The sequence below is a fragment of the Chanodichthys erythropterus genome, chromosome 3 (assembly GCF_024489055.1).
Source record: "Chanodichthys erythropterus isolate Z2021 chromosome 3, ASM2448905v1, whole genome shotgun sequence".
In the NCBI taxonomy this organism is placed as follows: domain Eukaryota; kingdom Metazoa; phylum Chordata; class Actinopteri; order Cypriniformes; family Xenocyprididae; genus Chanodichthys; species Chanodichthys erythropterus.
Genome location: NC_090223.1, coordinates 31,243,618 through 31,266,084, shown reverse-complemented (window position 1 = coordinate 31,266,084; position 22,467 = coordinate 31,243,618). Strand labels below are relative to the sequence as shown.

At 37.2% G+C, this 22,467-nt stretch overlaps 1 protein-coding gene across 4 annotated transcripts in view; it reads left to right on the top strand.

The window, feature by feature from the left end:
* The first annotated feature begins 7,635 nt into the window (after positions 1 to 7,635).
* gjc1 (gap junction protein gamma 1) overlaps positions 7,636 to 22,467 on the top strand; it is a 29,740-nt gene continuing 14,908 nt past the window's right edge. For 2 of the 4 annotated variants that reach the window (XM_067381782.1, XM_067381779.1), the window contains exons 1-2: positions 7,636 to 8,182; positions 20,008 to 20,052. The gene's annotated coding sequence lies outside the window, so the exon portion shown is untranslated. The remainder of the gene's footprint in view (positions 8,183 to 20,007; positions 20,053 to 22,467) is intronic. The other 2 variants (XM_067381781.1, XM_067381778.1) reach the window with 1 other exon arrangement.

The following is a 22,467-nucleotide window of genomic DNA, read 5'->3' as shown; positions in this document are numbered from 1 at the left end:
GTTGCTGTTGCCTTCATGAAAGATGTGTGTTTGTGTGAGTGATTTAAATATGCAAAATGGTTCTGGCAGCATGACTGACAGGCTTTATAAGTAGTGATCTCATGCACTGCAAATACCACTTGCATAATAAAATATGCCAGTCAACACTTAAAGCCTTATAGTTCCCAGAAATGTCACAGTTTCTAACAAGTGTTTATTAATCTCACTAAACAGAAACACATAATGTTGTTGTTGAAAGTTTAAGATTTTGTTACTCCAGCCAGCAGTGAGGTGCTTTCGTTAACACATTTAACTTGCCTGTCAAGGGAAAAAGATAAGAGAAAAGGTAGGAAGAATTGAATACAGCAGGATCACTTTCTCACAAGATGAATGGTGAAATGATATTCTGACTGAAAGTCTTCTCCTGAGGTCTTGGCTTACTTCAGTGTTTTTTCTATATTTAGCATTGATTTTCAAATTGTGCTCAAAGGTTATGTGTGAATGAGTGTGTGTGCTTCGGCACATTTCACATTCACTGCCATCAGAGCAGATGCCCTTGGCTCCACACAGTCACACTGCATGTACACAGTGCCGCGTTAAGCCTTCGCGGGGCCCTGGGCTAACGAACGCAAAGGGGGCCCCCCCTCCCCCTCGACATCCATAATCGCGCGTCTTATGCGAATGAAGATTTTAATATGAATAAGATATCAATTTAAAACATGCGGACAAAAATGGTAAAAACATTTCTAGGATGGATTGACAAAAACAACAGGCTCATATGCGCTCCTCCATCATTATGACTTTGCATTGCTGATCTAAAAATGTAAAAAATAAAATTTAAATTTAAAAACGGCTTTTTACCAAGTCCAAGTTTAAATTCGACCGATTCGACTCTGGCTTTGGAATTTCAGAATGGTCATAGCATCATTTCAGATGCGATGTGTCCGAAGATTATTCTAGTTAATTATTCTGTCACAGACTTTTTTAATGCACGTTTTATACCTAATAAATGTACTATTAGTTTCTTCTCTAAATATGTTTTCATCACGTTTTATGTGCATTTTATTTCGTTGAATAAAAAGTATCCACCCCAACGAGTGTACGAGTTACATTTATTCACTTGTGCAATATCTTAAAATGTGCAGATGTGGCCGTTTTTTTTTTCTTCAGAAAACCAATACGACTCGTTTAAAATTCTGTACCAACATTACTGCATGCATAAGTTTCAGAAACCCACCTTAAAAATGACGGTCAAATGCAATAGATCATCGTTAAGACATTGTATGGACCCTTTCTTTGTCCATTTACTAATGATTTTAGTAGTAACAACATAGATAAGCTTTAGCAAGTTATTGACAACATTATTTCTATTATGCTTCATTTTTATGAACATGCACACGGCTTCTGTCTCGCGCACAGACGCGCGTGCTAAAAGTATTTGGCTGCGGAAAGATGCGTTCGGCGTGTGCACTGCGCACTATCTAGTGGACTTTTGTTTTCAAGCACTCAATTCACTTTCGCATGGGCTGTTGTACAGTACACACACGGTCCGTGCCATCACAAAAATTGGGCTGCACGCGGACGGGGAGCGCGGACGTCTGCGAACCCTCCTGATGACGAAAATTACGCGATGCGAACGCCCGAAGTATACCTTGGTGTTAAGCATGTAATAGCGGGCCACCAATCCAGCCATATGCACGTGCATACCCAGACGCTACGCACACTGTCCTGGTTGTATTCCTGCGTGCGTGTCCGCTGCGCGCCTGTGACTCTTGATTCGGGTGTGACAACGATGCGTTTTAAAACGCAAAAGAGGATTGTCTCGCGGGCCCCCCAAGTGTTCGGGGCCCTGGGCTGCAGCCCATGTTGCCCATTAGGATAACGCGGCCCTGCATGTACACACAAATTTTCTCCCCCAGAGTCAGAAAACTGTCATAATACTATATCATAAACTTGTAATACACACTTCATGATCAAGACAACACAGAAATATGCACATACAGTTTATTTCTAAGTCAAATATTAGCTTTATAGACATTCACGTTGATGTCAGTATAAGCTTTTGGATTTAAGCATGTTTACCTTTATCTCTGGCAAAATGCCTTGTATCTCCAGACGTTTTCTTCTATCCAAATATAATTTTGGCTGTTGTGCACTGTACATTTATTGGCTAATAAAGTGTCACCTCCATTCTGTCTCAGCTAGTCAAAAAATGACTCACTTGTCTGGTATTGTTTCGGTCTGCTTTGACAAGGCATTGGTTCAAATGTTCATGAATGAATGTTTATAATTATTAGACTTTTATATTATCTGCTTAAAACAATACTTCACCCAAAAATGGTGAGAAATGGGGGGTTATAAGGCTATTTCATGCATTCTGAATTATTTACACTGTTTTCAAGTATGGCCCTTTATCACGTAATAAAGGAAGAATTCCTTGTATGGGCATTTCTCCCTGATAAGTGTGTACACACATCAGAACAAGAGCAAGAGAACGCCAATCAACGCACTTCGTTCGAGTTACGGAAACCAAGAGATTTATCAACAATGGCTGTGTCCCAATTCAGAGGCTGCACCCTCTGAAGGCTGCATCATTGAGGCAGTCTCATTTAAGAAAAATAACCTTTAGATTGCAAAGCAGGAAAGAAATTACAGTATTTGACACCTCACAATAAATATCAGTCAATCTTATGGTTACTTTTCTTAAATATGACATCCTTGATGAAGTATTCAGCCTTTAAATGCGACCTCCGGAGGACACAGCCTCCGAAATGAGACGCAGCTCCTGTAAACAAAGGAGTGTGTTTCATTTTGAGGGAAAGATTACCTTTCTCAGCTTCCCAAAGAACCCAGCGTTAAAGGTGCTAAAGAGGATCTTTTCGTCGACTGAGAAACCAAAGACTGTTACTGAGTTTTTTAAATGAGTGCATGCGTAAGATCAACTCCCCTCCTTTCGAGGGAACGCCTCCAAAAACTCGTAAACAATCGTATTGGAACACGAGTGTTTACCACCGGCATTCTCTGTGTCGTGTTAGTGGATTCATTATGTCGTACTCACCGCAGGTAACTCATAATCTGCAGTTGTTATTCCTGTCTCCTGACAAAAACATTGCATGCGGCGCCTGTGGAGTGTGGAAAGTTACTGGAGCGCGCAGCCGTACTCGTCTCTCACAGAGGGCCAATCGTTTACCGCCTAATGATCGCAAAAGCTGCGCACGCTCGTGACTCGTTAGCTCCGCCCACGGCACTGACGGCAGGCACGCCTCTAGGAGCTCGGCTTTTTTCAGAAAGACTCGGTACAGCTTTTATAAATATGATAAAACTAAAGACTTCTCGGAGATATGAAGGATGCACTACTGCTCTACAGGTACTTAAGATTAACATGTGATTGGTAGAAGCTGTGTATGTTACTTACCCTTTAAAATTATGTCGTTCCAAACCAGTATGAGTATTTGACCTGTATGAGGGCTAATGTTTTTTTATTAAATGTTTTATTGTATTTTATGTGATTTTTTTTGTCATTTTTGCAGCTTCAAAGACACTTTTATGTGATTTTTTGACAGTTTTGGTCACCATTTCATTTCAATTAATTGGAAAAGAGAAACATTAACATTCTGCCTAATTCCTCCTTTCATGATCAAGAAAATCATACAGGTTTGGAACAACGTAAATTATGAAGGAATTTTTGTTTTTGAGGGAACTATGCCTTTAAGTCAGGCTAATTAAATTACCACTGCTTATTTCTTTAACATATCTTCTCCACTCACACCTCAACCTCTTCATGACCCTCAGTCGTAAGAACTGCAAAGAACCCGGTCATGACACCACATGAGGGCAGTGTTCGTCACAGCTATATGAAAGAAATATACTTATTTTTTAATTTGTGTATTTCTAATTTCCTTCCCCTGTGGTGATGTATCTGATTTACAAAACAACTGTGAATATTGTCAGTTATGTTTATATTCTCAATAATTATTTTGTATTTGCTGACTGAGACAATCCAGATGCATTTTTTTTTCTTTTCCCTTTATTCTGTGTAAATGTGTGTCCTTTGTTGTCCTATGTTGGTTACTGTTTTATGCTTTGTGTTTGTTAATATGTAATAAATATTACATGAAAGACATATACAGCGCATGGACTTTGTTTGGCTTCATATTGCTTATATAGATAGAATAGAAAAATATATACAGGTGCTGGTCATATAATTAGAATATCATCAAAAAGTTGATTTATTTCACTAATTCCATTCAAAAAGTGAAACTTGTATATTATATTCATTCATTACACACAGACTGATATATTTCAAATGTTTATTTCTTTTCATTTTGATGATTATTAACTGACAATTAAGGAAAATCCGAAATTCAGTATCTCAGAAAATTAGAATATTGTGAAAAGGTTCAATATTGAAGACACCTGGTGCCACACTCTAATCAGCTAATTAACTCAAAACACCTGCAAAAAGGCCTTTAAATGGTCTCTCAGTCTAGTTATGTAGGCTAAATGGGTCAAGTGTTGACAAAAAGATCTTTAGCCATTTCTTGTAAGTGGCTAAAGACTCAAAGTGATTTTGTGCCTCTTTTTGTTCACTTGCAGAAGGCAAGCATCTGGGTACATGAGACTGAAGCAGTGAGTTTACTGTAGGTATGGGTGCAGAGCCAGTGGTCGTTCTTTAGGCAAACATCAGTGCCTTGAATTTGAGATGAGTGGCTATTGGCAACCAGTGCAAATTGATGAAGAGAGGTGTGACGTGCACAGTCTTTGGCTCGTTAAAATCCACTCTCGCTGCTGCATTCTGGATCAGTTGCAGAGTTTTGACAGTACATGCTGGATGGCCTGCCAAGAGAGGATTACAATAGTCCAGTCAGGATAGAACAAGAGCTTGGACAAGGAGTTGTGTAGCATGCTCCAATATGAAGGGCCTGATCTTCCTAATGTTGTATAAGGCAAATCTGCAGGACCGCAGCAATGTGGTCGGTGAAGTTTAACTGATCATCAATCACGAACCTTGCTGAATGGAGAAGTTGTGATGAAGTGTTGGGCAGTTCTGTCTTTACAAGGTTGAGTTGAGTTGTCCTTCATTAACAAAGTTCAGGAGGAACATGTTCAAATTGCCTAACCAATCAGCAAGTGACGAGGCTTATATATACACAGCCGCCTCACCTACATTCCTCAACAGTTTTCTGCATCCCTCCACCACCCCGTCTCTTCACACTCGCCTGGCTAATATCCTAACCAGAGATATGGCTCTTTCGGGCCAAAATTCCGAGCTCGGAGCCAGGGTAAACAGGGGTAAACGTAGATGTCCTACATTAACTTAAGTCAGGTGTATGGGAATTTCTACCAGAAAAGAAAGGTCAGTCTTAAATACAGTGAAAAGGAATTGCTAAACGTTATGAATTGCTAGGAAGAGGTCTGATTTAGTGGCCAAAAGGGGACATTTGCACAATACTTGCTTTTAATGACATTTCAGGTTCTGTTAAATAATCAAAATATGAGGAGTATAGGCCTATGATATATTGGGAAGAAGAATACACTTGGTTAAGGTATTTAATTGACAAAATCATTGGCAAGAAAGGTAAACTTCAGCATATAATTATATATGGATTTAATTGTATTATGCATTGTGTTCATCATGCAGGATTCCCAAGTATTGGTCCATTTTGCCATCTACTGTGTAATGAATGCAAGATTGGTATGACCACTTGTATGACCAAAAATGATGTCCATACAATTTGGCATGTTTCATTGCTTCATAATACAATATATAATAATGCATGAATACAATATACATAATACATGATACAATTGAAATGTGGAACGAGTACATTCGTTTTACACAACCTCACAATATTCATGCAATAAAGATTTCTTAAAACGTTTGAATACAGTGCAAAGAAGCCAATTTTCATTTCACTTTTGGCCACTACTGCATTTTGAGGTACACAGCAAAATCCCCAGAGTTAAATCAACTCTGCTCAGAGAACATATGGTCCCTCTCTACGTTGAGTTAAAATAACAATGAAGCAGAGTTAAAGTTAATGAGATAATATGCTGTTTGTGGAGTTGTTTAGTTTAATGTATTTTATCCTCAGTTGATTCCATCAAGGGCTGTGGCTGGAAGTCATTTGTAGTTATTATGTTTCTCTTCAGCTTGTTAACAGCAGGTGTTCATCACTAATGCTCATTCATAACTTAATTATCTCATTAACTTTAACTCTGCTTCAGTGTTACTTTAACACTACATAGAGATGGACCATATGTAGTCTGAGCAGAGTTGGTTTAACTCTGGAGATTTTGCTGTGTATTACATGAAAATGTGATACTGTCAAAATATGTTGACCATAATGTCATGATAATAAATGAAATTTCAATCAAAATGTGAATATCCTAAAATTATATTTGAGAGGTTAAAGAACATTTTGGAACTCGACTTTGGCATTTCGAATACACAATGGTATAAAAAAATCTCTGAATCTTTCCTCTAAAGAGTGGTGATTGTCTGATCATTTGTTCGATCACATTGACTGACTGATTAATGGAGCAATTTGATGTGACAATGTCACCATCTTGATCCGACGTCTCAGTGTTGCCTCTCTATCTACTCCTTTTCTCCTTTCCCACAAGTCAGAGTGAGAGTTTCATGTTAAACAGGGCGCCAGGGAATTTCTGGCAGACACAGCAAGATGATGTGACAAAGGGAAGTACTGGAGCACTCCGTGTCACTGCAGGCTGTTTTGGAGCGCCATATGCCGAAAACCCTTCTGTACAACAAAACCATCCAGAGTACACAAACTTTTGGAAGCCCGATTTCACCCTACCTCCCAGTCACAACTATGTGAACAGTTTGATTGTATCCATGCCATAGCAACAATAATTATTTCATGCCCTGGACTCTGACCAGCCTAAGCCCTGCCATCATTTGACAAGTAAGAAAGAGAGAGAGATAGAACACAAAGAAAACAGAGGGAGAGAGATGCCTCTGGTTAGGAGGAAACCCCATTTCCAATGTCAGTGTCTGTATAAGATGTCAGGCAATGCACCTGAACCAGTCAGCCTGTCAAAGTTCCTGTCAGAGTGCCTGAATGTCAGAGAAGCAGATGGAGAGGTTACAATGGCTCGTTCAGACTGTAGTCTGATGCAACGCGGTTTCAGGGTAAGAACCATCAACTCAAATTCTGGTTGAGAATATAGGGCTGGGCAGGTATTAGAAGTCTTGGTTAATTAAGTTGAAGAAGAGAAGGGGCTAAGAGTATGTTAGTATAGGAATCATAAAAACGAAATTGAGCTTTTTCTGTTTAAATGTTAAAAAAACAATCAGGTTTTGCTTTGTTTTCTCTTATTAAATGTATTAAACCAATTAATTACAAATGTATATTTCGAAACGGATACAAAAATAATTTATTAAAACAGCTTAAAATGAAGTTTGAACACACTGGCTTTTTATGTGCAAAAGGAAATCATGCATGAAAGCGGGCGCGCGCATCGTGCTTGCGCGCAAGTCAATCATCCTTCGACTTTTGTGAACGTCAGAAATGCCTCTCTTCAGTGTGCAACCATCCGTCAGGCTTCCCCTTCAGTTTTAATACGCCGTAGCATCTCTCAGACAAGGTCGTGCACTTTTGCCTTTCCCTGTGATAAACAACCAAAAAAGTGGCGTGGGTCAGCCGTGCAAGCAGTCATTGTGTCCCAGCCTCCCCACGAGGACGGAGGAGATGCGGACACCGCTTGAAATCGCGCTCACTCATTTTTGACAGATAGTAGGATGGATAGTTCGCACGTGTTCACTGTAGTGAGTGACTTCAGGCGCGCGATTGAAAATTACACTGCCAGAATATTTGGCCAGGTAAATACGGGCACGAGACTAGCTCGCGCGAAAATGAACTCGGCGGCCAGCGAGTATCGGCAGTGATTTCTTCAAGATGACTGAATTTATCCAAATGAATTTATGAACAGGACTACAGATTGCAGACGAGCATTAAAAACACTCACAATACGTCGTAAAACAGCGCTTGTTGCCGAGCAGTATGTTAAAATCGGACCATTTCAGTCGCGCTCTGAGGTCTCGTGAAGGGTTCAACGGTGACAAGACAGAGGCGAGATCGACAACGGAGGACTTGGGCAGCGATTAAAACACTGGGACCTTCCGTCATTTGACCGGGCATCCTTCTCCATAAAATAATCATCACAGACTCGCAGAGCGGTAAGAGTCATATTTCAGTCATTTGTGTTTTACTGACAAGAAGATATTTTGTATGGAGAAACAGCACACGTGCCCGTGAATGACAGAACTGGAGCGCGTTCCCACATTTTGCCGAGGTTATGATGAATACCAACATTATGTACTTAAATGAAGGACAATTACATGCACTTTTGTGTAAAACACAGCACATTGATAGTGTGGTTTCCACTGTAAAACATTATCGCTCTCTGGAGCGCAAGTAATGACACTTTTATACACGGGTTTGGTTTAGCGTTTTTTTTGCTGACAGAACAAAACACAATTTTTGTTTGTAGTGCTTTTGCTTGGTCTTAAGAGAGCAAAAGCTGAAATTGAAGATTTAGTAGCTTTCCTTTGTGCACAGTTAAGTGTGTGAAGAGAGATACTGGACGTGTTTCTACTTTATGTAGCTAGTCTTCATGTTGTATGTATTGATCACTGACCTTAACGTAGCTAAAATCTTATACTAAGTTGCTAATGAGACAACAACAACAACATATCTTTTACTTTTCTTTTCTTCTTTTCTGTTTCATAACAACAGCTGCGATAAATTAAAAAAAGAGTTATGATTGAAAGCAGAAGATACTTGTTAAAGTTACCCTCAATAAAGCAGAGATCTCCAGGAAAGTCCCTCCCTTGCTATGTCTATGCTTTTCAGATTATAGTTTGAGAATAAAAAGATCTTTGTTCTTGATTGGTCCTGCCATTGTTTTGCAAAAGGCAATTAAATACATTTTTTTTCTTCTTTGCTTTCATGCTGATAGTGACCAGAAGGTTTTATTCATTGTTTGGTCCGGGTCTGTCTGTTTAATGTCTTCTAAGGGGACACCATGTTTCTCAGTTAGTCGTACACTGTACAGTTGTGCTGTTCGGCTCTACTGTTCCACAGCAACGAGCCTTGCAGGTATTTGTCACAGTTATGCACTAAATCATCTGATTAAAGCAATTAGCTGATATTAGAGCATGAAAAGTATTTAATTAGCAGAGGTGGGGTGGTGGTGCGTAAAGGCACAAAAAATACCTCTAGCATTTATTTAGGGTTTTTTTAAATATTGAGTTAGCTTTTAATAGGATTTACTGCAACTGTTAGTCAATTGTTAATTCACTTTTGGCAGATTGTAATGTGTCATAGAAAATCCAGTAAACTATAACTCTGTTGGGCATCTTAAAACCATCAGAAAATGTTTTTTGTTTTTTTCTGATACTGAAGTTAATGTAAATAGATATAGATACTTTTTCATTTTTTAACCATACATTCACTCTCTAAGATACACCTTCATTCTGTTTACTCTCTCTTTCTTTGCCTTTTTAAGTTGCTTTGTAGGCACCTTATATGTCTGGATTGCTCAAACACATTTTATTTCAAATTACAATGCAAACATTTGCTTAAATAATTTTCATAAGAATCATAAGAAGTTGATTTGCCCAGTGATGGATTTATGGCTCTGAAAAGCTTGCATACGCTGATAATTCAGTATTAAAGTGAGTTTTGAAAAATCATATCCAAAAAGAATATATTTATAGATTTTTATTTCGCTTTTTTATTGTTATATAAAGGTCAGATTAAAACAAAACTCTTTTTACCGTGCCTTAATCACTTATTTGTGTTTATTAAAAATATCTTTTATGTATAGATTTTGCTTTCCCACCAGACCCACACTTTACATAAAAATTCAAATTGCAAGTTAAAAACTAAACAGAGTGCTATAAACAAACTATTCTAATAACAAAAAAGTGCCCATAGTTGAAATAACGCATGTTTATTAAATAAGATTTCCAGTTTATGAATGTATCTTCTAAATAATATGAATAATTAGCATTTTTAAATTCAAGCATTTCTGCATTTTGTGCGTGTTCTGTGTACAGACACAATGCTGCTATGTCAAGACACCCTCTCCCACACACACTCGCTCATTAAATTTTATGTTCTTTGTTTTCTATTTTTCTCTTTTTCATCTCAAGTCTTCCAGGAGGATCTATATGTGTGTGAGACAACTGTTTCTATGTGACTTATTGCACACAGCAGACATTTGGACTTTAAGGTAGAAAGAAAAATAGTAAAGAAAGTGATGGAAATTGCGTTTCGCCTGGGTAAAAGAGCGATGAGGAGCACATTCAGTCTGGCATGCAATTACACACACGCTCATGCACTCTATAGTCTAGGAGCCTGATCTGAGTAGCCTGGCCTGTGTACAGCTTTCTAATGTGAACATACACACACATAAAGAGAGAAAACAGACTGCTTCGTTCCGGCTGGTCAAGGCCAGTTTTGACCACCCAGATCGAGGCGGCATCAGATAAGTGGGGAGGCTCTGAAGCCTCTCAGTAAGTCTGTTACAAAGTCTGTCAATCTGTCATCCATATGGAGATTAAAATGAATGATTGCAAACACTTTCTTTATGCAGATATTTTTGCATTTTAAGATATTATGTAGTATTGTTATCAGGCCCTCTTTCTTATGGCATTTGATCACCACATTCCAAGCAAAACCTGACCCATCCACGCACTGTAAAGAGATTCTGTAATATATTATGTGAGTTTTTGTGTGTGAACTACAAAGGAGTGCTGTCCTTATCATCATGGTGATTCATAATGACCCATCATTCTGTCTGATGCACACACCATAGACGCAGCATGTTTTTATGTGTGTGTGTGTGTGCGTAGTTATAGATCCTCGGTGACATTCCCAGTGGGAAGGAGTCTCATGTGATTCTTCTCTTCCACTCAGCTCAGTGCCGAAGTGAACCTTTGCCATCCGAACACACACAGACACACACGTGAGTGTGCATTCTCAGCTTCTGTGGCTGAGTGAGTAAATCTGCAGTCACTATTAATGCTATGTGACATCGAGGGATGACTGCAAAGACAGGACACACTGAGACAACAGAGGCCACATAAAACACACACACAAACACAAGCCATACTGATTTACAGCTTTCCCTCCCATGGCCTGCCCAACATCATCTTTTTCAAAACTTTCTCTTTCTCATACACAAGTCTCTGTGGTGACACATAACCTGTGTCAAAGACAAGTACATGGGCTGTGTTGACCCAGCCAGGTCTGGGTCCTGTCAAAGAGAGACAGTGAAAAACAGGGTAAGAAATAGCACACTTAAGAAATCTATTAGATTACAGACTCTGTTCTCCATTTCTTCTTCTCTGTCCGTCTCGCTTGGGTGATATGAGTGTAGAGCAGAGGTGTAGATCTCATGTCCAACTGGAGAAGCAACAAACAGGACATTTTACAATGTAGTGACAGTTTGATGTTATCCCAAAGTGTTCCCCCAGGATATGCACCCCTGGCTGTGAGTAATTCCATCTGAAGTGTTTGCAGTAGGGCTGCCCCCTAATAGTCGACAAATCGTTAGTCGATGAAAAGAGGCTTAGGCTTCGAACAAAATTTTATTAGTCGCTTAGTCGCGGGGAAAAAATCCACAGGAGGTGACGAAGTCACGCAGTCTGTGAAGGACAGAACATTAGCAGCTGATCTATGTGGTATCAGGCAGGACATCCAAGCGCTCGCCTATCATTCATCGACCTCAAATATGGCTTATCATCTGAAACATGGAAGTAGTAGCATCTTTACATGCCGCTTGTTCTAACGTTAACCTAGAAAAATGTGGGCTATAAAAGTGTTTGTGCAGAGTGTGAAAGCTGAATAGTAGCACGGTTACTGCGTAACATAGAGGCGCTGGCTCGATCACTTGCACTTAAAATACTCTGTCGATACTCCATGTAAACTTGCCTCACACAGACATGAAAAATATATCTATAGAAAGCAAAATGTCTACTTTTAAATGAACCAATTCAACTGGAAAACAAATATTCACAGGTTATGTGATCCATATGAAATGTGAATTTCACGAAGTTACACGTACATGAAATCAAAGAGCTCCGAGCTCTGAATTTGGCCCGAACCCAGAGTACTCCCCCTCCTTAACTGGGATAGAAACCAGCCAAGAGTGAGGTGATGGGGTGAAACTTGTCGTGGGATAGAGGTGAGAGATGGCTTTATATACCGGCTTCCTCTTGCACCAGGGGCGGACTGGCCATCGGGAGCACCGGGACATTTCCCGGTGGCCAGATGGTCATTCTGGCCTGCCGAAAGCCGCTGTGCTGTCGATCAGACTGACGTGTATGCAACTGCGAATTAATTGACGCACTTATGAATCTACGAATCAGGCGAAAATGACACCACCACATGACCCAACATCAGCGAAGCACTGCCTAATTGGCTATATCCAGAGGCAGGCTTTATCTTGAATAATAGTGCAAAAAATGGAGCGTAAACGCAAAGGAGGAGCAGAGAGAGAACGCATAAAAAGGAGAAAAGCCCTGGCCACAGACGCAGCAAGTTGCTGCAAAATCCCAGCCATGTTCGCCGGTTAGGGAACAGGTCGGCCAGAATTACATTTCCATAATATTTACCAGGGGTGGGGAAAAAAAATCGATCCGTTCGGTTCTCCACACTCGGTTCGGCACGCGCTCGGACCGCTGTTCAACTTAAATCTGACGAAGCATCTGTAATATGGTTTAATATAAATAACACGTAAAACAATCAGGGTTCAGTTAATATATGTTTCTGTTTATGGATGAACATTCTGGGTTCCCCGACATTACAACAACAGTGATGAAAAAAATAAAATAAAACCGTGGACAAACCATACACTCTTGTTAAATACGAACACTGTAGTGTATCAGTGCATTCTCTTAAAGTGACAGTCTTTATATTAATTGAACAGCAACAACGAAGAAATCACTCACTGCTCTTGATTAAAAAGCTTTTGTAACTTTAATAAAGAATAATCTTTAATGTATAGTCCAAAATGCAATGCTGTTTTACATTATTACTTTATTCAATTTCTGTACCTAAAAACTAATGCTAGACCTCCCTAAAAAAAAAACTGAAGTCAGTTTATTTTATTTGTATCTTTAATCTATTATATTTAATTGTGCTGTTTTTTGTAGTTAGAATATTCTAAATAATATGAGAAAATATATATATTTTTGAAAGTATAGTTTTTCGATAAATATAGCACATACAACGCCGTTGTAACAATGGTACTGAAACCGTGACTCTAAAACTATGAAACAAACCGAACCGTTTGTTTTGTGTTTGTGTTGTTTTTGTTTGTGTTTCTGATACTTTTGATATACTTGAATTGAGCATTGGAAATATATGAAATATAAATATTTTAACATGTGAATATGTATCTTTTATTATCCCTTCTTAAAATGTGTAAGCCAATTTTATATTTGTCTTTGGTGTGGTAGTATAGATGGTCTATTCCTAGTGAGTTTTTGAGGGTTTATTTATTTATCCATTCATATTATGAATGGTAGTCTACCTGTTACATCAACTAACAGGGTTATAGGGTATATAAGTTTAGCAGGCTGGTGGACACATGAATTTGGTGGTGGTGACTGCAGCAGCAGAGGTGGCCTGGGGTGGAGTCAAATTCCCGGCCTGATTTACTGTCCCAGTCCGCCACTGTCTTGCACTGATTAGTTGATTACCTGAATGTGCGCCTCCCAAATTTTGTTAAATAAAACTTCATATAGACTCGTCCACTAATGCAGAGATGACGAGTCAGCATCGTCAAATTCATCACTGTAGCCAAAAATACAGAAAACACTAGTTTATCAGTTAATTATTAAAATGTTAAAGCAGTCTCCTTGCTGTTTTTTCCTGACACATTCACAATCATTACTTTTGCGAGTGTGCTAATTAGGCTATGTAGGCATTAAAGGCTCAGTATTATGATTTATATGGCTTATTAATAAATGTGCGATTAGTCGACTAATCGCTTAAAATGAATGACTACTAGTCGACCAGAAAAATCTTTAGTCAAAGGCAGCCCTAGTTTGCAGCGCTTCTGAATGTACAAATGTATTAAAATATTATTTGTTAATATAATGCTCATAAAATGTGTTTTTTTTTATTATAAATTAAAATCTCAAATTAAACATTTTAAGGGTTAGTTCACCCAAAAATGAAATTTCTGTCATTAATTACCCACCCTCATGTCGTTCCACACCCGTAAGACTTTCGTTCATCTTCAGAACACAAATTAAGATATTTTTGATAAAATCCGATGGCTCCGTGAGGCCTGCATTCCCAGCAATGACATTTCCTCTCTCAAGATCCATAAAGCTACTAAAAACATATTTTAAACAGCTCATGTGACTACAGTGGCTCTACTTTAATATTATAAAGTGACGAGAATATTTTTTGTGTGCCAAAAAAAACTAAATAATGACTTTTTAACAATATCTAGTGATGGCCGATTTCAAAACACTGCTTCAGAGCGTTATGAATCTTTTGAGTCGAATCAGTGGTTCGGATCGTGCATCAAACCACCAAACTGCTGAAATCACGTGACTTTGGTGCTCCGATACACTGATTAGATTCGTAAAGCTAAAGCTTCAAGAAGCAGTGTAATGAAAACGACCATCACTAGATATTGTTAAAAAGTCATTATTTTGTTTTTTTTGGCACACAAAAAATATTCTCATCGCTTTATAATATTAATATTGAACCACTGTACTCACATGAACTGATTTAAATATGTTTTTAGTACCTTTATGGATCTTGAGAGAGGAAATGTCATTGCTGTCTATGCAGGCCTCACTGAGCCATCGGATTTCATCAAAAATATCTTAATCTGTGTTCTGAAGATGAACGAAGGTCTTACAGGTGTGGAACGACATGAGGGTGAAAAATTAATGACAGAATTTTCATTTTTGGGTGAACTAACCCTTTAAACTGATAAATATGACTTGGCCAGTAGAAAAAGATCCTTACTGTTGTGCTCTGACAAAGGCAATAAATAGACAATACATACACGTTCGTTTTAATAATTTAAAAAAAAAAAAAAAAACAATGTTTCAAGGAAGAGTATTATTTTGTTTAGCATGTACTGTTTCACTCAGTTAAGCAAATATAATGTGGGTAGTTGCCAAACTGAAGATACACACAAAGCATATCTGTCTCTCCTAAGAAGAGTTATGGTAATTATGCTTTTACAACAGGAGTAAATTAACAATGTGATCTGTTTCTCTTCTTTGTTCACCTCTAATTCTCCCTCAGTGATCCTGCCATGAGCAGAGTGACAGACCCCTTGGTTATATCATCAACATAAAACATGAGTCCTCCGACTCAGGTCAAAAAGTATTAGACAGAATGCGTGTGTGTGTCAGAGAGAGAGAGAGAGAGAGAGTGAGAGTGATGTCCTTGTTTCCTGTCTTTTCCCCAAGTCATGTTCAGAGGGGGTATCATTCACCCATGGCTGGGTTTCCATGGCCACAAGGACGGGGCCAATCAGAGCGCAGGGCCACCATGTGCTCCAGACGAGGAAAAAGCCCGCCGGCGACACATATGCTAGCGTGCTAACGCTAACCCAGCATCTTTGCGTTTGCTCCGCGGCTCTTCCTCTCTGGCCTTCTCTTTCATTTTGATCCCCTCTGTCCTTGAACCTTAAATCTCTCTAAAGTTTTAAATAGCTTGATGTAATTTTAACAGTTATGCATTAGAAGGAAAGGGGAAGGAGACAAGTGCCCCTCAGACAAACAAGCTTTAACTCAACCTGTAAAAATAGAAAAGGAGGTGAGACATATTCCATGGATTTTCTCCTAGTTACAAACTTTGTTGATTTATATTGTCCGACGGAGTGTTTATACTGTAAGAGTGTGTAAGGTAGAGAGGAGAGAGAGAAAAGAAAGCATTTGCTGGATGATTTATTGCAACGTAGAGGGCAGTTCCTGTAAATATTTCTCTTAGGGGCCAACATCTGAATTTTCCTATGGTTTAATGCACTCTAAACTGTAATGGAATTGCATTGTTTGCCTTTAGAATTGATTGTGTCCATGGAAATGGAATTCCATTGTTAGAGTCTAATCTCTGCATGCTTTTCATTTGTTATGGAATCATCTGTAGGTATGGGATTGTGAGCCATCAGTTGAGGAACACATAGCTGCTGCTGCTCTCTCTCTCTTTCTCTCTCTCAAAAAAAAAAAAAAAACGCGCACACAGACACACATTCTCGCACATACCTTGATCAAAGGCCTAAAGCTCAGATTTGGGAGAAATCCCCTCTATGGCAAGTCATCGTTTCCATGGAGACTGAAATATTTCCTATACTCGTTCTAAGCTGTGCTTCACTTCATGGTACTATTGTGTGTTTCTTCTCCTCTTTTCTTCCTCCTTTCACTGCCAAAAAATGAATTTCTTACTCAGTATTTTTGTCTTGTCTTCCAGTACAAATATCTTAACATTCTTAAATCGCGATACATTTACTTGAGAAGGAAAATTACTTATTTCATCAGAAATCAAGACTTGATATCTTATTAAAAAGTTTATGCTTAAAACAATAAAAAAAATATATGAGTTATGCCATATGAAGTAAGAAAAACTGGTTTTCCCTCAAGTCCTGACTTAAGTTACAGCTTGCCTTTATAAGCAGATATTTTTCTTGTTTTTGAACCTAATTTTTCATAAAGAAATACATTTTATTTTAAACCATTTTGCTTCTCAATCTCAAGTGAATGTGACTTGATTAAAAAATCAAAAGAAGGTTCAAATATGGATCATAAAAATATGTATAAAATGGATTTAAGCCATCCAAATATCACACACATGTGAGAGATATTTTTGCATAAGAAGCTAAAGTTTTAAGACATAATTATCGAGGCATAGAGGAAGGTACGGTAAAGTAGCTTTAATATGTCACATAACAAGCAGATGCTGCACTAATATGCTTCAGCCGTGGATTAGATTTAGCAGTGAAGGTGTGTGATGGCACAAAAAGTTTATGCATAATTCATGTTATTAAGAGTTGAATCTATGAATGCTGGAGTCTATGGATTTGGGATTTGATGCATTCTCTCTCAAGTGCAGAAAATAGTTTGAGACCTAAATTGTAGGTGCTATATTATACAGTAAGTTCAAGAGTGGAAAGTACCTGTAAATATTATTGTACTACTTCAACAGCTGAGTTTCAGTGTAGGTTTAGAGTTGACAAATTCAGATAAATCCAAACTGGTTTATTTCAGGTTCAGCGATCTCACAACGCACAGAATAAAACAATTCTCTGTCAACTCAGGTTTGATCCAGGGTTTGCGATTAACTCTGAAGCACATGCACCTGAAAGTGTGACACGTGCGGAAAACAGCCAATCACACGGAACACGGAGAACGTCCGTTTGATTCACTTCTCGCAAGAGAGCTGCGCAATTCACTTCTCTTCAGAAGATTAAGAGATTTTTATAAAAAATACCATGAAATGAAAAGCATTTACAAGGCAGGAATAAACAATTCTGCTGCCGTGAAAGTTTGAGAAGCCAGCTGAATGAAAACATCTGACTATATCAATACATGTAAAAGAAATAGGCCTAATAATTTATATAGTATCACAAAGAGCTCAAAAGAATACACATAAGCTTAAATTGTTTAAAATCTTTATAGATTAATCCATGTATTTATATGAATTTAAAAACAAAGTTTAATAATAATTAATATATTAATATGAATATATTATATGAATTATACATTATTATAACTAATTCATATAATATAAAAAAATAATTAGTAGCAAAAGATAAGCAATTTTGTCTATAATTTTTAACTATAAACTGCTTTAATTTGGAGTGAGAGATACAGGGGGAGTGGCTTTATTGCATCAGATTTCCACTTTACTCACAGTTGATTGGTCCAGTTTTGGTTTGCGATCTCTAAGCCAGAATAAAACCTGCTACAGAGCAGGTTAGCTGTGTAGCATAAGTTACCAGGGCGATGAACACCACAAAAAACCAATACACCTTCATGATCCCGAAAAACCAGAGTTTGCTCAAACTAATCTCAAATTTGCAACTGAAACCAACTTTGTGCAACAGGCCACAGTTAGCGTCCATGGCTTTGTGTTCAGGATCTTTCCTGCAGTATCTACTAGAAGATGATGACACCAGATGATGACCACTTCCTCAAGCTATAGAATAGAATAGAATAGAATAGAATAGAATAGAATAGAATAGAATAGAATAGAATAGAATAGAATAGAACCATTTGCTGTGTGTTTTCGGACAGTGAGCTTGAGGTCAAGACAACAGCTAGTGTAGCTCCACTGTTTACAACTGTGAAAGATGTTCTAAGGCCAAGCTGTGTAAATATTAATGTTGACGTGCAAAGGAAAGTATTTTCAACAATGTGTCTCGAATATCAGTTTTTGACCATGGTTATCCACAATATCTAGCAGAGATTTGTTGTTTGTGTGTGTGTACTTTTTTGTTTGTTTTTGTTTTTTAAATCTGCAGGGCAGATTATGTCAAACCCAGTGCGGTCTTGCTAAATTTTCCTCCAATGGAAAACCGCGATTGTGAACCTTCACTAAATCTTTACTCCACTGTGACATGGTGAACACAACCCTGTTTATCATTGTAGTGCCAATGTCAGCATAGCATGTAACGCCGTCATTGCTCCAAAACATGTTTTGTACTTTACTAGCTAGGTATGGCTAAATATACAATTTGATGAATGTATTCATCAAAGACGCATTTGAGATTCATGTTATTTCAAGTGTAAGCGAAATCTGTCCACTTGTGATCTGATCAACTGAGACAAATGTTATTACCAGGTACTATAGAAAGCAAGAAAGATTGGAATGAAGAAATTAATAGAAAAAGCATAGGTGATAAGTAGAGGTCAGACCAAGAAAGAAGAGAGAGCGAGACCATACGGAGAGTAAAAGAGAGAGATAATGAGGTGAGCTGAGGTAATGTTGACAGTTCCCCTGAGTTAATTCATTCACTGTTTGTGTTGATTAATTATGTGTGTGTGTGTGTGTGTGTGTGTGTGTGTGTGTGTATGCAGCATTGTTTTCTGCATTACTATTTAGCGGCAGTGCTACTCCACGACAAAGGAAAAATATAATCCAGGTTGTTTACTTGCAGTTGAATGAGATGATATTTTAAGACTAGCTCAAGAAAAAATAACGCGAAGACAATAAGTAAGCAACACTTCCACATGTCTTTACTGGCTGCACACAAAAATACAGTGCTCAAACATAGTCTGATTCACACACAAATGACTCTTATCAGCCATTTCTTTTAATGAATCTTTCAAAAAGAGTTGGTTTGTTGGTTTGAATCAGTCGAATTAATTACTTATTGAATCTGTTCAAAAGTTTTATTTTTTTTATGTTTTTGAAATATTTATTCAATCAAAAATACAGTAAAAACAACCTTGTGAAACATTATTAAAAAGACAGTTTTCTTATTTAATCTATTTTAAAATGTAGTTTATTCCTGTGATGTCAAAGCTGAATTTTCAGCATCATTACTTCAGTCTTCGGTGTGACATGATCCTTCAGAAATCATTCTAATATGATGATTTGCTCCTCAAGAAATATTTCTTATTATTATTATCAACGTTGAAAACAGTTGTGCTGCTTAATATTTTTGTGGAATCCAAGATTTTTCTGGATTCATCAAAAGATGAATATAAAGTTCAAAAGAACATCACATATCATAATGACCCCAAACGTTTGACTTGTATGACAGTTTGTATTTAAAAATATGCATTCACAAATATAATTTGTTGCTTTTTAATAAAACAGTCATTAAAATTAAGCTTTATCCCACTATAAAACTAGGAAACTATGGTAAAAGACTAGTAGCATTTTTTCCTCTGCTGTTCATGCATGGTTTTGTCTTATTTCAAAATTATTTAGAAATATAACAAATAAATGATGAATTAATAATTTGTTGATTGACTACAAAAGCAACATTTTTTTTTTCTTCATTCTGTCTCATCAGCCTCGTTGGTCAAAAATTCACGGAGTGACAGAAATGGCTTCTCAGGTCAGTAGCCACTGTACAGTGCAGTGCTTAAACTTCCTCATTTATACTCGCAAATCAAAAGCTCAGTTGTTTTTTTATGGATCATTTGTTTACGTCATTCCGTATGGAAAATATATAGGTATAATGTTGTAATAAAAATAACGGAAATAATCTCATCATTTAGACAGAGAACGCTCAGCTGTAGGGATTTAATCCTGTGGCTCTGAGCACAGATTTTCAGTATTATAAGCAATTTAAACTAATCTGTTATTAGGAGGTGATTGATCATAAACATAATGTCTAATGCTTGGTTGAATATCATTACAAGAAGATTATTTTGTATTAATTGTTATATTTATCATATTAATACATTCAAACAACAACGTGGTTTCCAGATTCTAGTTTATGTGTGTATATAAGTGTGTTTGTGTAACCGGTAACGATTATCACTCTGATTCTCATCAATTTAGCAGCAGTCTAATAAAGAAAAGAGCTCCAGAAATGACAGCAATCAATACCATAATCTCTCTAAGTGTTTGTGTGTGTGCTTTTCTTGATATTGCACAATCCTTGCCACTTTGAATCATGAGGCATTTTTCCTTTTCTTTTTAGCAGCACATACTCCATACAGTGTGTTAAGCATATATATTTTGTACATACATGTTTTAGAATTAATATTAGATTCTACCCATAATGAACCAATTTTTACATTGCAGGACAAGCCAACATTTTGTCAGAGGCTCATAGACATGCACATATACTGTATATTCATGAACTGTTCCTTCTGGTTTATAAGAGTACATTTACTGTCTGTGGTGCTTGAATAATGATCAGAGAGGCAGAATGGAGGTCAGGGTGGAGCAGCAAATGATAATGGACGTCTAGGGTGAGATAGGGATGTTGAAGGCAAAGGACGTGAGCAGGGTCTGAAATTAAGTGCCGAATGCATGGAAAAATTGTCTTTGGCAATGAAGTACAATAGAGTGACTTTTCACTTCACCAGTAATGTCATATTGTAACAATCAGAATTACAAGTCTCAGTTAAAGGGTTAGTTCACCCAAAAATGAAAATAAAAATGAAATGTAATTTATTACTCACCCTCATGTCGTTCTCCAGCCCTAAGACCTTTGTTCATCTTCGGAACACAAATTAAGATATTTTTGATGAAATCTGCATTGCCAGCAAAGCCACTGAACCTCTCAAAGTCCATAAAGGTACTAAAAACATATTTAAATTCGTTCATGTGAGTTCAGTGGTTCTACCTTTAATTTATAAAGCGACGAGAATATTTTTTGTGCGCCAAAAAACAAAATAACGACTTCAACAATATTTAGTGACGGCCAATTTCAAAACACTGCTTTTTGAAGCTTCAGAGCTTTACGAATCGAATCAGTCGTTCGGAGCACCAAAGTTTGATAGGAGATCCGAATCAAAATCGAAACAAAAGATTCGTAAAGCTCTGAAGCAGTGTTTTGAAATCGGCCATCACTAAATATTGTTGAAAAGTCATTATTTTGTTTTTTTGTTGCACAAAAAGTATTCTTATCGCTTTATAATATTAAGGTAGAACCACTGTACTCACATGAACTGTTTCAAATATCTTCAGTACCTTTATGGATCTTGAGAAGTTCAGTGGCATTGCTCTCAATAGTGGCCTCACTGACCCATCAGGTTTCATCAAAAATATCTTAATTTGTGTTCCGAAGATGAACGAAAGTCTTACGGGTGTGAAACGACATGAGGGTGAGTAATTAATGACATTATTTTAATTTTTGGGTGAACTAACCCAATAAGACATTTATGATGTTACAAAAGATTTCAAATAAATGCTGTTCTTATAAACGTTCTATTCCTCAAAGAATCCTGAAAAAAAGTTCATGATTTCCACAAAACATTAAGCTGCACAACTGTTTTCAACACTGATAATAATAAGAATAAATGTTTCTTGAGCAGCAAGTCATCATATTATACATATTATATATATTAATATTATACATTAATATTATATATACATATTATACATATAATTAGTATGATTTCTGAAGGATCATGTAATTCTGAAGTAATGGCTACTGAATATTCAGCTTTGCCAAAGCAAGAATAAAATACATTTTGAGTTATATTAAAATGGAAAGTAGTTATTTTAAATATTATTAGTTTGATCAAATTAATTTAACCACATTGAGCATGAGAAACTTCTTTCAAAAACATCAAAATACCTTACCTAACGTTGGTGTATATAAACCTGCCAATGATGAATGAATTATGTTTCACAAGGGTGTAAAGGGGGATGAGCAGATTTTTTTTCTGAACTTTTATTTTGCTGCACATCTCAGCTCTTTTTTCTTTATTCATTTCATTCATCAATTCATATTTTTTGCTGAACTGCTCCTTCTTGAGATGTGCTTACACTGGTCATTCACTATATCATTAAT